At 44.4% G+C, this 14,897-nt stretch overlaps 1 pseudogene; it reads right to left on the bottom strand.

Annotated features, from left to right (window-relative positions):
- Positions 1 to 4,758: 4,758 nt before the first annotated feature.
- Positions 4,759 to 5,320, bottom strand: LOC102957759 (annotated as a pseudogene).
- Positions 5,321 to 14,897: the final 9,577 nt, after the last annotated feature.

Genomic DNA, 14,897 nt, shown 5'->3' with positions numbered 1-14,897 from the left:
GAAGATTGCTCTTGTTCCCTCAGACACCTCATACCTCCTCCTCCTTCCAGGACCTGGTCTTTTAGAAATGATGAGGAGAAAGACACCCAAAATAGGCAGAGTGAGCCAGAGTGGGTGTTTAAGGATGGAGCCACCCAGTACTTCTGTCCTGGGAAGTGTGGATGTGTGTGGCGGGGGGGGGGGGGGGGGGGGGGGCGGGGGGGGGGCGGGGTGGTGTATGAGCTGATCATGATGACTGAATTCCTGGGAGATATCTGTTGAGGGGATTTTTTAAAACTATGCCTCAAAATCCAGAAGCAATAAAAGAAAGAGATTAATACATTTGACCACATGACAATAAAATAACAATGCTTTGGCATGACCAAAACAAAGTCAATGACAAACTGGGAGAAAATATTCATAGCACATATTATAGACAAAGAGGCAATATACCAAGTTTCTAAAGAGCTTTAAAAATTCAGGAAGTGGAATTAATCCTGTAGTCCCAGAATACAAAATCAACGTACAGAAATCTGTTGCATTTCTACACCCTAATGATGAAGCAGCAGAAAGAGAAATTAAGGCATCAATCCCATTTGCAACTGTGCCAAAACCAATAAGATGCTCAGGAATAAACCTAACCGAAGAGGTGAAAGACCTATACTCTGAAAACTATACAACCCGGATGAAAGAAATTGAGAATTACACAAAGAAATGGAAAGATATTCCATGCTCCTGGATAGGAAGAACAAATACTGTTAAAATGTCTATACTACCCAAAACAATCTACACATTTAATGCAGTCCCTATCAAAATACCAACAGCATTTTTCACAGAACTGGAATTAACAATCCTAAAATGTGTACAGAGCCACAAAAGACCCTGAATAGTCAAAGCAATCTTGAAAAAGAAAAACCAAACTGGAGTATTACAATTTCAGACTTCAATTTATACTACAAAGCTGTACAAACATGGTAATGGCACAAAAATAGACACACTGATCAATGGAACAGAAAAGAAAACGCAGAAATAAGCCCACAATTATATGGTCAATTTATTTTTGACAAAGCAGGAAAAAATATGCAATGGGAAAAAGTCTCTTCAACAAATGGCAGTGGGAAAACTGGACAGCAGCATGCAAAAGAATGACACCGGACCACTTTCTTACACCATACACAAAAATAAATTCAGAATGGAATTTAAAATGAAAATTCATTTGCAAATGACATATCTGATAGAGGGTCAATATCCAAAATATATAAAGAATGTATAAAACTCAACACCCCCAAAATGAATAATCCAATTAAAAATGGGCAGAAGACATGGACAGACATTTCTCCAAAGAAGACATCCACTTGGCCAACAGGCACGTGAAAAGATGCCCAACATCACTCATCATCAGGGAAATGCAAATCAAAACCACAACGAGATATCACCTCACACCTGTCAGAATGGCTAAAATCAAAACACAACATAAGTGAGGATGAGGATGTGGAGAAAAAGGAACCCCCTTGCACTATTGGTGGAAATGTAAACTGCTCCAGCCCCTGTGGAAAACAGTATGGAGGTTCCTCAAACAGTTAAAAATAGAACTACCCTATGATCCAGTAATTACACACTGGGCATTTACCCCCTCAACAAAATACAAAAACACTAATTCAAAGGGATACATGCACCTGATGTTTATTGCAGCATTATTTACAATAGCCAAATTATAGAGGCAGCCAAATGTCCGTCGACAGATGAATGGATAAAGAAGTGGTATATACACCTAATGGAATATTATCCAGTCATAAAAAGAATGAAAATTTGCCATTTGCAATAACATGGATGGAGCTAGACAGTATAATGCTAAGTGAAATAAGTCAGTCAAAGAAAGACAAATACCATATGATTTCACTCATATATGGAATTTAAGAAACAAAACAAATGAGCAAAGGATAAAAAAAGGGAGAAAGACAAATCAAGAAACAGACTCTTAACTATAGAGAACAAATTGATGGTTACCAGAAGGAAGGGGGTCGAGGGATGGATGAAATAGGAAAACCTAAACCCAAAAATCCTATAGAAAAATGGACAAAAGACCTGAACAGGCAATTATGAAAAGAGATAAAAAATGTCCCCTAAGTGTTTCCAATTAAGCAATAAATAAGTCATGGGGATAAAAGGTACAGCATAGGGAATGTAGTCAATGGTATTATAATAGTGTCGTATGGTGACAGACGGTAGCTACATTTGTGGTGAGAATAGCATAATGTATAAACTTGTCAAATCACTATGCTGTACACCTGAAACTAATGTAACATTGTGTGTCAACTATAGTTCAGTTGAAAAAAAAAAAAAAGGTCCCCTAAACAAATGAAAAGATGTTCAGCTTTATTCTAAGACAAAATGCAACTTAAAACTACAGTATGAGGGGCTCTTGGGTGGCTCAGTCTGGTAAGTGTCCGGCTTCAGCTCAGGTCATGATCTCACAGTTCAGGAGTTCGAGCCCCACGTTGGGCTCTGTGCTGACAGCTTGGAGCCTGGAGCCTGCTGCACATTCTCTGTCTCCTTCTCAGTGCCCCTCCTGTGTTCATGCTGTCTCTCTCTTTCAAAGAATAAATAAACATTAAAAAAAGTTTTTTTTAACTACAGTGTGAAAACGGTTCTCAACTATCAGATTGGCAAAAATGCAGAGGCTGACAATATACTGCATTGGCCAGGCTATGGGGAATTGGGGTGGAAATGCAAATGGCCCAGACCTGGTGGAGGGGAATTAAACACATACATATTTGTCCTCTGACCCCACAATCATATTTCTATAAATTTATCCATAATATACACCTCCAACAATCTGAAAACATATATGACAAGGTTATTCACTTCAGAATTATTTGTAATTACGAAAACTGAGAACTATCTAAATATTCAAGCATGGGAGATTGGTTAATATACTATGGTTATATACACACAATGGGACCCTATGCAGCTATACAAATGAATACAGAAATCTCAATCAACTGACATGGATAATTTCCAGGAGATATTAAATAAAAAAGCAAAGTGCAAATATATAGTACGCTACCTTTTTTGTAAGAAAGAAGGGAAAATAAGAAAACATGCATATATCTGCTTACTATTAAAAGAAGAAACACAGGAAAGAAAAAACAAAAAACAAAAAGTTGTTTTCTACAAAGGATGAGGTGGGAGAAATAGGGTGAAAGGGATATAGACAGAGTGGCATTTCTCTGAGTGAAACTTTTTTAGTTTTGACTTTCGAAAACATTTAATATTTTACACATTCAAAACATTAAATTTTATTGGTTAAAAAAAACCCACCTACCTAGAACCAAATGAACCTAATTTACATTTTGAATGACTACAAAGCATACTGAAGGAAAGAACTAATCTACTAAATCAGCTAAAATTATTTAATCTAAGTAAACTAAATAAATTAGTTTTGACTATGTAATCTCTATCTGGGATGTGGTAGCATATAATTGGGGAAGTGCAAACACGTATGAAACTTATAAAGTAATTTTATTTATTACTGTAGCATGGGTAAAGCAATTCTGAAATTACTTTAGATTAATTCAAGACTGAGCAAATGAGGGGCACCTGGATGGCTCAGTCGGTTAGCGTCCGACTTCGGCTCAGGCCATGAGCTCACGGTTTGTGGGTTCAAACCCCATGTCAGGCTCTGTGCTGACAGCTCAGAACCTGAAGCCTCCTTCAGATTCTGTGTGTGTCTCTCTCTCTGCCCCTCCCCCACACGTGTGTGTGTGTGTGTGTGTGTGTGTGTGTGTGTGTGTGTGCGCGCGCGTGTGTGTGTGTCTCTCTCTCTCAAAAATAAACATTAAAAAAAAAAAAAGACTGAGCAAATGAATAAATGTGTTGATGTGGTTTGGGCCCAGGGTTTTTCACTATGGAAAAGGGGACACAGAAATATGGAATGGGGGGGACAAGAAAGAACCCTTGGGGATGGATTAAAATTGAGGGTATCAATATAAGCTCATAATTTCCAATATATATAGGTATGTATATGTTCATGCTTATGTGCATATATAACATATATGTATCTGTATGTGTCGGTATGTGTACACGTATAACTTTGTTGAAAGGCTCAGAAAGCAGACACTTAAATAGCAATGAACAGCCCTCGCAGCCCCAGGTCTTGGTGGCTAATACTATTTCCCACTTTAAAAAGCCAGGCAGGGGCACCCCGATTGGTTAAGCGTCTGACTCCTGATTTCAATTCAGGTCATGGTCTCATGGTTCGTGGGATTGAGTCTCAAGTCTGTACTGTCAGTGCACAGCCTGCTTGGGATTCTCTCTCTCCCTCTCTCTCTCTCTCTGCCCCTTCTCCCACTCATACTCTGTGTCCTAGAAAAGAAGAAGAAAAAAAAGCCAGGCATTCTTAGAGAAATGGCTGATTCTAGGGTTGGGGTAAAAGGTAGGTAAAGATGAATCTGGAACATCTTGTTATTTCAGAAATTAAAGGAATGCTAAAAGAAATGATGGGGGATGTCATAAGGAAACAGAAACCATCTCGAAGATGTATGCACTGGCCAAATCTAAAACAATTTGAGTCATAAAATAATTAAGTATAATAATGCTATTTTAAGTCATTAAAAACAGGAATTCATGAATCCATACAACTGATAGTTAGATAGATAGAAGGAAGGGCTCTTTCCTTTTTTTTTGTAAGTTCTGTTTCTTAATTCCCTCATGAATCTGCATGAGGGAATCTGCACAATCTGCACAAACGCCACAGATAAAGTCACTGCAGAATTTTTACCCCTTCTGTTGTCCAATCTCCAGCTCACTTTTTGCCAGCATCAACACCGGCATTTGCAGTCCCCCTGACTTTCTCTATTCTGTTCTTGTGTTCCTTTTGCTGTTTTCTTGAGGTCTTTTTCTTCTTATACAGGCCCTGTCTTGCAAGTCTATGTTTGGGCTCATTTTTCTTTGCATAATCCAAGGAATCATAAATCCTGCCAAAGCCAGTTGTCTTACCACCACCAAAACGGGTTCCCAATCCAAACACAAAGAGGACAGCTGGTGTGGTCTTGTACATTTAGACTAGGTTTTCCCCTGAATTTCTGTCTTAGGTACTGTTGCCTTTCTGGGGGTGAAGAACATCAATGACCATTTGTTTCTGTTGAAGTCGCTGGTTGGTCATGAACTTCCTAGTCTGGATAGTTACTGTGTCTGTCATTCATGATGGCAGCCAAGGTTTAGCAGCCAGGGAGGCCAGGGGAAGGGCTCCTTCTTACAGCAGCGCTGGGGTTGGGAAATCAGCACTCTGCACTCATTACAGTAAAGACTGAATCAGGCAAGAACCATCAACGGATGCTACCTCCAGGGAAAATTTTGATGAAGAGCAGTATATACACATGGTCTTAAAGTGTCTTCTCACAGATGACTTATTTGTTATGAGGGAGGGGGGAAAGCCCACTCGTTATGTATCGGGGAAATCAGGCCACACCTTGACCAGGTGATCAAAATGAACATCACCTGTGAGGGACAGATGGACACTGTGTGCCTAGAGATGTATTAGCTGGAGCAGCACACACCATCACATATACTATTTATTGGCCAAGAACACACAACCGCAATCCAATCACGAGGAAACATGAGAAAAACACAAAGTGATGGTCATCACATTAAAAAAAGGGATGTGACGGGGCACCTGGGCGGCTCAGTCGACTTCGGTCCAGGTCATGATCTCATGGTCGGTGAGTCTGAGCCCCACGTCAGGCTCTGTGCCGACAGCTCAGAGCCTGGAGCCTGCTTCGGATTCTGTGTCTCCCTCTCTCTCTGTTCCTCCCCTGCCCGCGCTCCGTCTCTCTCTCTCTCAAAAATAAATAAAGATCAAAAAAAAAATTTTTTTAAAAGGATGTGGGAGAGGACTGTATTTTTCAAAAATATCAGTCATAAAAGACAATAAAGGTGGAAGAGACATGACAACTAAATGCAACCCTTAACATTAGACTGGATCCTGTGCTGGAGGGGAGAGGAAATCTACAAAGGATACTGCTGGTCCACTGGTAACACTGGGACACACACTGTACGTTACATAAAGTTTTAAAGCAATTCATGAAGTTTATGACTCTATTCAGACATATTCCTATTCTTAAGAAATCCATACGGAAGTGTTTAGAAGTAAAGGACCATGAGGTATGTGCAAAAAAAAAAAAATGTGTACATATGTGTATATGCATATATGTGTGTGTGTGTGTAATACTTCATTGAAAATCCTTGTGCATAAGATGTTATGCACATATAGGATCTTCTCAAGATAATTTCCTAAAAGTTAATTGTCTGGATCACATTGTAAGAACATTTTAATGTTCTGGAAACAAATGAACTAACTGCCATCTAGAAAGGGCATGCAAATTGGGGCGACTGTGTGGCTCAATCACTTAAGCATCTGACTCTTGATTTCAGCTCAGGTCAAGATCTCGTGGTTTGTGGGATGGAATCCTGCTTCAGGCTCCATGCTGAGTGTGGAGACTGCTTGGAATTCTCTGTCTCTGTCTCTCTGTCTCTCTCTCTGTCTCTCTCTCTCTGCATCTGCCCCTTCCCCCACTGACACTTTCACTCTAAAAAGTAAAAAAAAATTATTAACAAAAATTATTGGGGAGTCTGGGTCACCCGGTTACACCTCTGACTTTAGCTCACATCATGATCTCATGGTTCATGGGTTCGAACTCTGTGTCAGGCTCTGTGCTGACAGCTCAGAGCCTGGAGCCTGCTTCGGATTCTGTGTCTCCTCCTCTCTCTGCCCATCCCCCTGCTCGCATTCTTTCTCTTTCTCAAAAATAAATAAACATTAAAAAAAATTTTTAGAGAAAAAAATTAAGAGGCTGACCATTATCAAGTGCTTACTAGCCATTCTTTCCCATGCATTGTCTATATGTAGCCTTTGCTCTTTTTTCTGTTGAGCTATGGATTTTGCGTGTGTGCGAGGCTTTCATCAGAACATTTTATCACGTGTCTTGCAGATGTTTCAATAGATTTATTTATAAATTTTTTTAAACATCTTTATTTTTGAGAGACGGAGAGAGACAGAGCACAAGTGGGCGAGGGGCAGAGAACAACAGGGAGACACAGAATCTGAAGCAGGCTCCAGGCTCTGGGCTGTCAACACAGAGCCGGACACGGGGCTCGAACCCACAAACCGTGAGATCATGACCTGAGCTGAAGTCAGACGCTTAACCGACTGAGCCACCCAGGTGCCCCTATTTCTAAATTGTTAAAGCTTGTGTGTGCACAGCTCCGGGGCCACCAGAGTGTCTTCCAGGGGGAGGGCACGGGGTGGGGAGGTGTGGAAGGGCATCCATATCGTACCCCCTGATTAAATGACAGAATCCTGAGGGGTCTGTATTCAAGACTCTTTCTTCCAGAGGGAATTTTCTTGACTTTTACCAGGTGCCAAGGGAACAACAACCAATCTGGGACCACTGCAGTTTGCTTTTTAAAACTGGCTTGCCCAGGGCACCTGGGTGGCTCACTGGGTTAAGCGTCCAACTTCGGCTCAGGTCATGATCTCGTGGTTCGTGGGTTCAAGACTTGCATTGGGCTGTGTGCTGGCAGCCCAGAGCCTGGGGCCTGCTTCAGATTCTGTGTGGCCCCTCTCTCTGCTCCTCCCGCACTCACACTCTGTCTCTCTCTGTCTCTTGAAAATGAATAAACGTTAGAAAAATTTTAAATGAATAAATAAGTAGACAAATAAATAAATAAATAAAATTGGCTTGCCCAAGTGCACACTGAATATAAACTGGACCCCCAGACCCTTGGGAGGGCAAGCCTATCCCTGGCACAGCCCTTTCCACCCTCTGGACTCTCTGGAGACATCCGGTTTCCTCAACAGCTCTCTGACAGGTGTATTCCACTCCACCCCCTCCCCGCTCAGCCTCTTGCTTCTCCCCTCCTCTTTTCCAAGGAGCAGACTCGCTGGGGTGAGCTTCAAAATGTCTCAGGTACAGGCATCGAGCAACCAGTAGGAAGACTGTGATCAATCAGAAAAGACTGGGGCAAAAACATAAACAAAAACGAAAACCCCAACACCAGGCAGAATGGCTGTCTCAGGGTTTCTCAGGGTGACAGAGTGTGACAGGCTTTATGGTGGGGGTCTTTGAGCCTGCTGCCCCCTCCCTGTGCCACTCACAGCCTTGTTCCTGACACCCAGCTTCTGTATGTGTTGACCCATTGGTTTCAGCTCCTAATTCGAATTCTTTTTCTTGGTCTTTGTAAACTTCCTCAGTTTTCTTTCAACTTTACCTATGCATTTGGCTTGTAGTTTATCTAGGACATAAGCTTCATGTCCCAAGAATATTTTAAGCTGGTAACACTAGAAGTAGAAGCTCGAAGTTTTTTGTTTCTTCCCTTTTTCAATTTGATAAAAATCTGGGTCTTGCCTTGTGTCAGTCGTCACGACAACCCTATAAACTTTACAGTCTCAAGTGTCATTTCCATGGACAAAAAGGCTGAGGTTCAGAGAGGTTAAGACTGTTGCTTAATGGCCTACTGAATATGTGATGGGGCTGCGATCTGAACTCAGACATCTTTTCGACCATGCCTACTGCCTCCTCAGAGTAATGATCAAATGAGTGGACTCAGTAGGAGAGGGACTGAGGGTGACCCCAAATTAAAGATGCCACCATCATCACCATGAATGCCTTCTGCCTGACCTCCAGGGCACAGCATATATGTCACTTCCTCAGTGGCCTTTCTTGGGCTCCCAAATTGGAATAGCCAGTATGCTCCATGCATACTTCCGTGTGCTCTGTGTCTCCCCATTGTAGAAGGCAATATACCTTTTCTTATTTATTCAGTAGGTCTCTTCCCCAGTGTTTAAGATCTGGGGGTAATGAATATGTCTGTCTTATTCTCTGCTTTATCCAAAGACCCTAGTGCTGTATATGGCACTGAGAAATACTCAACAAACACAATTTTAAATGAATCTAGGAATGATTTTACATTATGCTTTTCCAGTAGTAAGTAGGTCTACGCTCGCGTGTGTAACTACCTGGAAGCTTGGTCGAGAGCCCCAGGTGAGCACCCCACTCTCAACAATTCTGACCTAAGCTGGGGGGGAGGCTGGAGACCTCATATCCATTATTGCGTTCGGTCCTTATGACTAGCCTGAGAGATAAACAGGGTGAGAAGTTATTCCCCTCACTCTCCAGGTGAGGAAAGTGAGTTGGGGCCAGGGGGTTATCTGGTAACACCTGGCTAAAGTCACCGAGCCAGCTAGTGGCAAAGCCTCCTGAATTCTGGTTGTTTTCCTATCCACAGCTACCTCCAGGTAGCCTCTCTGATAGAGGTAGTGTGTTCTCATGGGTGTATGCACCAGTGTGTGTGTGTGTGTGTGTGTGTGTGTGTGCACGCGTGTGCCTTGGAGGGGAGTGGGTACAATGGCAGAAGAAGGGCTGACATGGCAGGTACCACTGATCATCTCATAAATAGCCTAAGAAATCCGGGGAGCCTGGGTGGCTCAGTCGGTTAAGCGGCCGACTTCGGCTCAGGTCATGATCTCGCGGTCCGTGAGTTCGAGCCCTGCGTCGGGCTGTGTGCTGACAGCTCAGAGCCTGGAGCCCGTTTCAGATTCTGTGTCTCCCTCTCTCTCTGACCCTCCCCTGTTCATGCTCTGTCTCTCCCCGTCTCAAAAATAAATAAAATGTTAAAGAAAAAAAATTAAAAAAAAAAAAAAGAAATCCTTCTTTTCAGCCCTGTGTTGTGTCTTAGGCTGTCATGCTGCCATCAATCTGCCACCAGTTTATGAGGGTAACTGTGCCCGGGGGGGTTACCACGATTACCATCCCTTTCCCATAAATTTATGCTTCAGATGAGGCAGGCTAGGATCCCTTGGTGCCCTCTATGCTCCATCTGACCAAAACCTCCCCCTAACATCTCAGCCCCAGATGATCTCAGCCAGAACCACGCTGAGGGCTGTCAGATTTACCCGGATTTACCGCCACCTTGGTCCCTAGGGGAGATATTCCTTCCATTCGTTGGAGCAGAAATGCCTTCAAGGCCTTCCTGCCCGTTTCTCATTTCTCTCCACCCCTTGATGGTGCTTCTCTGCCCTCCCTTGTGACTAGGCCTCCTCCCTGTTCTGGCTCTGAGGCCAATTTCATCACATCGCTGTTTATAGCCTTTGCAAGGGATCTGGGAGAACTTAAATCAAGCAAGGCTGACACTGACCTTCAGCAAACACCCCCTCAAAAAGCACACAGCTTTGTCATAACTTTGCTCTCCCACCGAGGTCCCCCAAGATTGGCAATCGTTAGCAAGTGGGAATTAATAAAGACCCTGTTCCGGTACTTTGCAGCCCATGGACAGGGAAATGACAGTTGCCAGCACGAACTTGGCTCTCTGTAGATGAGGGGTTCACAAGTGCTTGGCGTTGTTCCCTCTGTTGACATCTCAGCTCCGCAGCTCACGCCCTCCCCGATCCCCAAGGGGGTCTCCTCCTCTTTCTAATCCTTTGGACTTCCTGTTCACCAGCACAGAGCCGCGGGCCCGGGGGACCTCTAATTTACCTATGTCTGGAATGCTGTAGCAACTCTCCACTTTAGCCTTGTTCATTTTAATGAGACCATAATCCAAAGCATTTGGGAGGCTTTTATAAGCCAAACCCTCTGCAAGCACAGGCTCATTATATTCACATTACACCAAGATTGTTCCGGTCAGGGGACAGAGGAAGAAACAGACTTGAAGAATGGAGGAGAGCCTGGCTTGAGGATACAGAGGCTATGATTGATCAGAGGATGATTGATTAGACAGGAGTCCGTACTCCTTCCTTGCACTGGGCCAAGAGACAGGAAGATAATTTTCCTCCTCCTCTCCATCTCCCATGCCTGCCTGTTCCTACGGCTTCTGTGGTGATCTTAATGTTGGGCACACCGGCTTTCCAATGTGTTTTCAGAGACAGGGAGTGGGAAGGAACTCAGAAGTCACAGAGTCCACCTGTCATGGTACAGAGGTGCGGAGAGGTCAAGTGACCTGCCAGTTAGTTCGTGGTTCCTGAACGTCCAGGGATCTGAAGGAAGATCCAAACACACACACAGAGGGCTTGCAGGGTCGCATATACCCAGCTCGGACTGGCCACAGATCTGGGATAAGTCTTTTCTATCCAGGCCCGATGTCTGTTTACATTGCCTTCAGGTCTGAAATCCTCTTTCCAGCCTCAGTCTGCACAGGGCTGAGCCCAGAGTGGGTGTTCAAAAAAATGAGTTTACCGATCCTTTGAGAAAGCCTGCATCCTTAGTTAATTCTTGACATCTGCTGTTTCATTTAAGAGCTCATTTTTATTAAAAAATAAAGACGAATGACTTCAAATATGGTTTAAATTTTGTGTATTCTTAGTTCTCCACGGCTAGGGGGTATTGGGGGGTGCTAATGCATAGAGGATGCAAAGGCTTAAAGCAGCAGAGGCTTAGCATTCACATAAAGGGGCCTAATGTTTGAATTGAAAAGGAATGGGGGCGCCCAGGTGGCTCAGTCGGTTAAGCGTCCAACTTCTGCTCACATCACGATCTAGCAGTTTGTGAGTTCGAGCCTCCCGTTGGGCTCTGTGCCGACAGCTCAGAGCCTGAAGCCTGCTTCAGATTCTGTCTCCTTCTCTCTCTGGCCCTCCCCCGACTCATACTCTGTGTCTCTCTCTCTGTGTGTCTCCCTCAAAAACAAACATTAAAAAAAACTTTTTTAAGGAAAAGGAATGAACTTGGGGGGGGGGGGGTATAGTGGAAGGTAGGGTCTGCTTCCCCTCCCTTTCTCAGAACCAGAACAAGGGACATGGTAATCCTCTCCTAAAGCTAAAAGACCTCTTTTTGGTGGGAAGGGGGGAGTATTATTTTCCAATGGTGTCCCAATTAATTACCTTAGAATAGCACCAGCATGTTATGGCTCTCTAAAGCAAGGCCCCGGCTCTTCCCTGGGTCATACATAAGTTATCCATGAAATTGAGGACTCCTGGCATGCCGAAAACCCAGGCAGTGCCGAGTGTCAAACATCATGGGTGCTAGGTGTCTGTGAGGGCTGAAGAAGAGGCAATGTTGTAGGCCATGGGTGTCTGAAGGGGGGCTAAGGTTCCATAAAGGCAGAAGTAGACTCTGTTGCCTTCTCTCCTTTTTTCCCTTCCTTTCCTCATTTTGCCGACTCTAGCATAAATTGTGACAAGAGGTGGTGGGCTTGGGAAAGGACACGGGAGAAGAGATGATAATGCCTGGACTATAAGCCTTTAGGACTAGACTATAAGCAGCAAGCTGCTCCAGTCAGCAAACCCCTAAGGTTTTATGAGCCGGTTTCTGCCTCCCCTGTTCCAGAGGCCCCAAGGGATTATCGCTGTCATGAGGTGTGTATCCTGGTCCTTGTGTTAAAGAAGCCAGACACCACGAATGACCTACCGAAGGCACAGCCAGTAGAGCCAGGCTCTACTCCTCATCCAGCAACTTCTACACAAATTGCAGGCAGGAAAACAAACAACCAACCCGACAGCCTTCAAAGGCCAGGGTTGCAAGCTCGGACTCATAAAGCAGTGGCAACCACTGAAGATTTGAAAAGAGCCTCTGTTCCCCTCATACCTGAGGTCATAATGGCCAACTCAAGTGTCAGGACAGCCACAAGAGAAACTACTTTTTTTTTTTTAATTTTATTTTTAGTGTTTATTTATGAGAGAGACAAAGAAACAGCGCAAGCAGAGGAGGGGCCGAGAGAGAGGGAGACACAGAATCCCAAGCAGGCTCCAGGCTCTGATCTGTCAGCACAGAGCCCGATGCGGGGCCCGAACCCACATACCACGAGATCATGACCTGAGCCAAAGTCGGACGCTTAACCGACTGAGTCACCCAGGCACCCCACCCCCCCTTTTTGTGCCTCTGCTCTCACAGAGCCACGTAGAAAGTGTGATTGAAGGTTCATGCCTTGGCACATTTTTGGCGGGACTGCTGACTCTGTTGGGGTTGAGCTCCGTTCACTTCTCCCTGGAGGTGGAAAATAGCCTGGACCTGTGAACCAACTGCTAACTCAACTGTGGTCACCGACACTGGCTTTCTTTTGGTTGACCAAAAATATGGAGTTAATTCACTCCGTAGCCTTTCCGGGACTGCAATCTTCCATCAGAGTCAGCGAGGGGGAGAGATTCGAGGAACTGAATAAAAGGTCTTTCTTTGGGAACTTCAAGGAACATATTTTGATGATTATCTTCTACGGAGTTCACAGAGTGGGTTTTCAAAAACGGCCAATTGGGCCGGTAAAAATAAAGATTTCAGAGTCTTCTCAGGAGCCAATGCTATATTTAAAGTTGCAGAATGGCTATAGTTTAGGGTTGCAGAATGCTATAATTACGGTTGCGAAATTGTTTTCATTAGAATCCTCCTGCCATTACCCCCTCCCAGCAGGCTTCCTGTGTGGATACAGCTATATTCCGATGGGAATCCGTCTGCCCCTCTCTGTTCTAATGAATCCGGTCCTTCTCTTTCAGATTCTCCGGCTTATCAACTTGTCATGATCTGCTTCCCTGTGATGATCACCTGCTCCCTGCGCCTTCATTCCTAAAATCCACATTTGGTACTCTGGGATGGGTTTTTGCTCTCCTCCTGCCCACCTCTGTGTCAGTCCTCGGAGCCAGCCCTCAGCCTGCCTTCCACTGTGCTCCCGGGTCACCACAGAGGCTGAGGGGAGACTCACCCTTTATCCTAAGCCCTCTTTATCCCCGACGACTTTCCTTGCCTTTCTTGCCCCCTGTGTTCCCAACTGGGGGACCATCATCTGGGGGACACAATTCTTTGTTAGACAGGGCTTACCCACGCTGTGCAGACTTCTGGCATTCGAGCCCGCTAAATGCCAGCAGCAATCCCTGATCATTGTGATAACTCCAGATGCCCGCCCCATTTCTAGAAACCCCTTCAAGGGGCGGTGTGGCCTCCATGTGAGAAAAGAACCTTGCCTATTCTAGTCACTCCATGCAACAGACCCAACCCTCCCCCATCACATACACACTGGTCCTCCTCTGTGTAGACAGGGACCCCTCCACTGCCCCTGAACCCTGAAACCCCGTGCAAATGGTGGGGGAGGGGTGGGAATCACCAGTTGCTTGATCTCTGTGGTCACTTCTGGATCTTCAAACCCTTCACTCTCCCTGTGTTTCACCACTTGAGGCCCCTGCTCTCTCTCTTGTGGGGCCTCTCTTCCCTTCTCTCAACTTCACGTGCAAACTAGAGAGCACGCCATCTTCTCACAGAGCTGCTGTGGAAACCCAATGAGAGGGGCGCCTGGGTGGCTCAGTCGGTTGAGCGTCCGACTTCGGGTCAGGTCATGATCTCTTGGTCGGTGAGTTCGAGCCCCGTGTCGGGCTCTGTGCTGACAGCTCAGAGCCTGGAGCCCGTTTCAGATTCTGTGTCTCCCTCTCTCTGACCCTCCCCCATTCATGCTCTATCTCTCTCTGTCTCAAAAATAAATAAATGTTAAAAAAAAAAATTAAAAAAAAAAAAAAAGAAACCCAATGAGACAATAAATGACAAGTACCTGGTGAAGGGCAAATACCTGATAAATGGTAGTGGCTGTCATTTTTATTGGGACTCTTTTTCGGTCCTACTCGAATTGCTGCTGTCATTTTTCATCCTTTCCCAGTGTCCCTTATGCTCAGGGCCAATTTCCAACTTTCAAGAAATCCATTTTTCAAAATATGGCCTGTGGAACACTAATCCCAAAATATTCTTTGTGAAAAACAAAACAAAGGAAGCTCTTTGATCAAGTAAGTCTGAAAAAGTGCTGCGTACTCTATCACCATCGTGGAAGCTCACATTACCGTAGTGAAAATTTTGACAAGGCAGCAAAAGAAAAAAAAAAGCCCATTTCAACCTGCGTTTAATTTTATGTTTCTCAAACTTATTTGACCATATTACTTTTTTTTTAGTAATTCTTTT

The sequence above is a fragment of the Panthera tigris genome, chromosome B1 (genome assembly GCF_018350195.1).
Source record: "Panthera tigris isolate Pti1 chromosome B1, P.tigris_Pti1_mat1.1, whole genome shotgun sequence".
Lineage (NCBI taxonomy): Eukaryota > Metazoa > Chordata > Mammalia > Carnivora > Felidae > Panthera > Panthera tigris.
The sequence above is the reverse complement of the archived record's forward strand: the minus strand, read 5'-3'. Positions and strand labels throughout refer to the sequence as shown.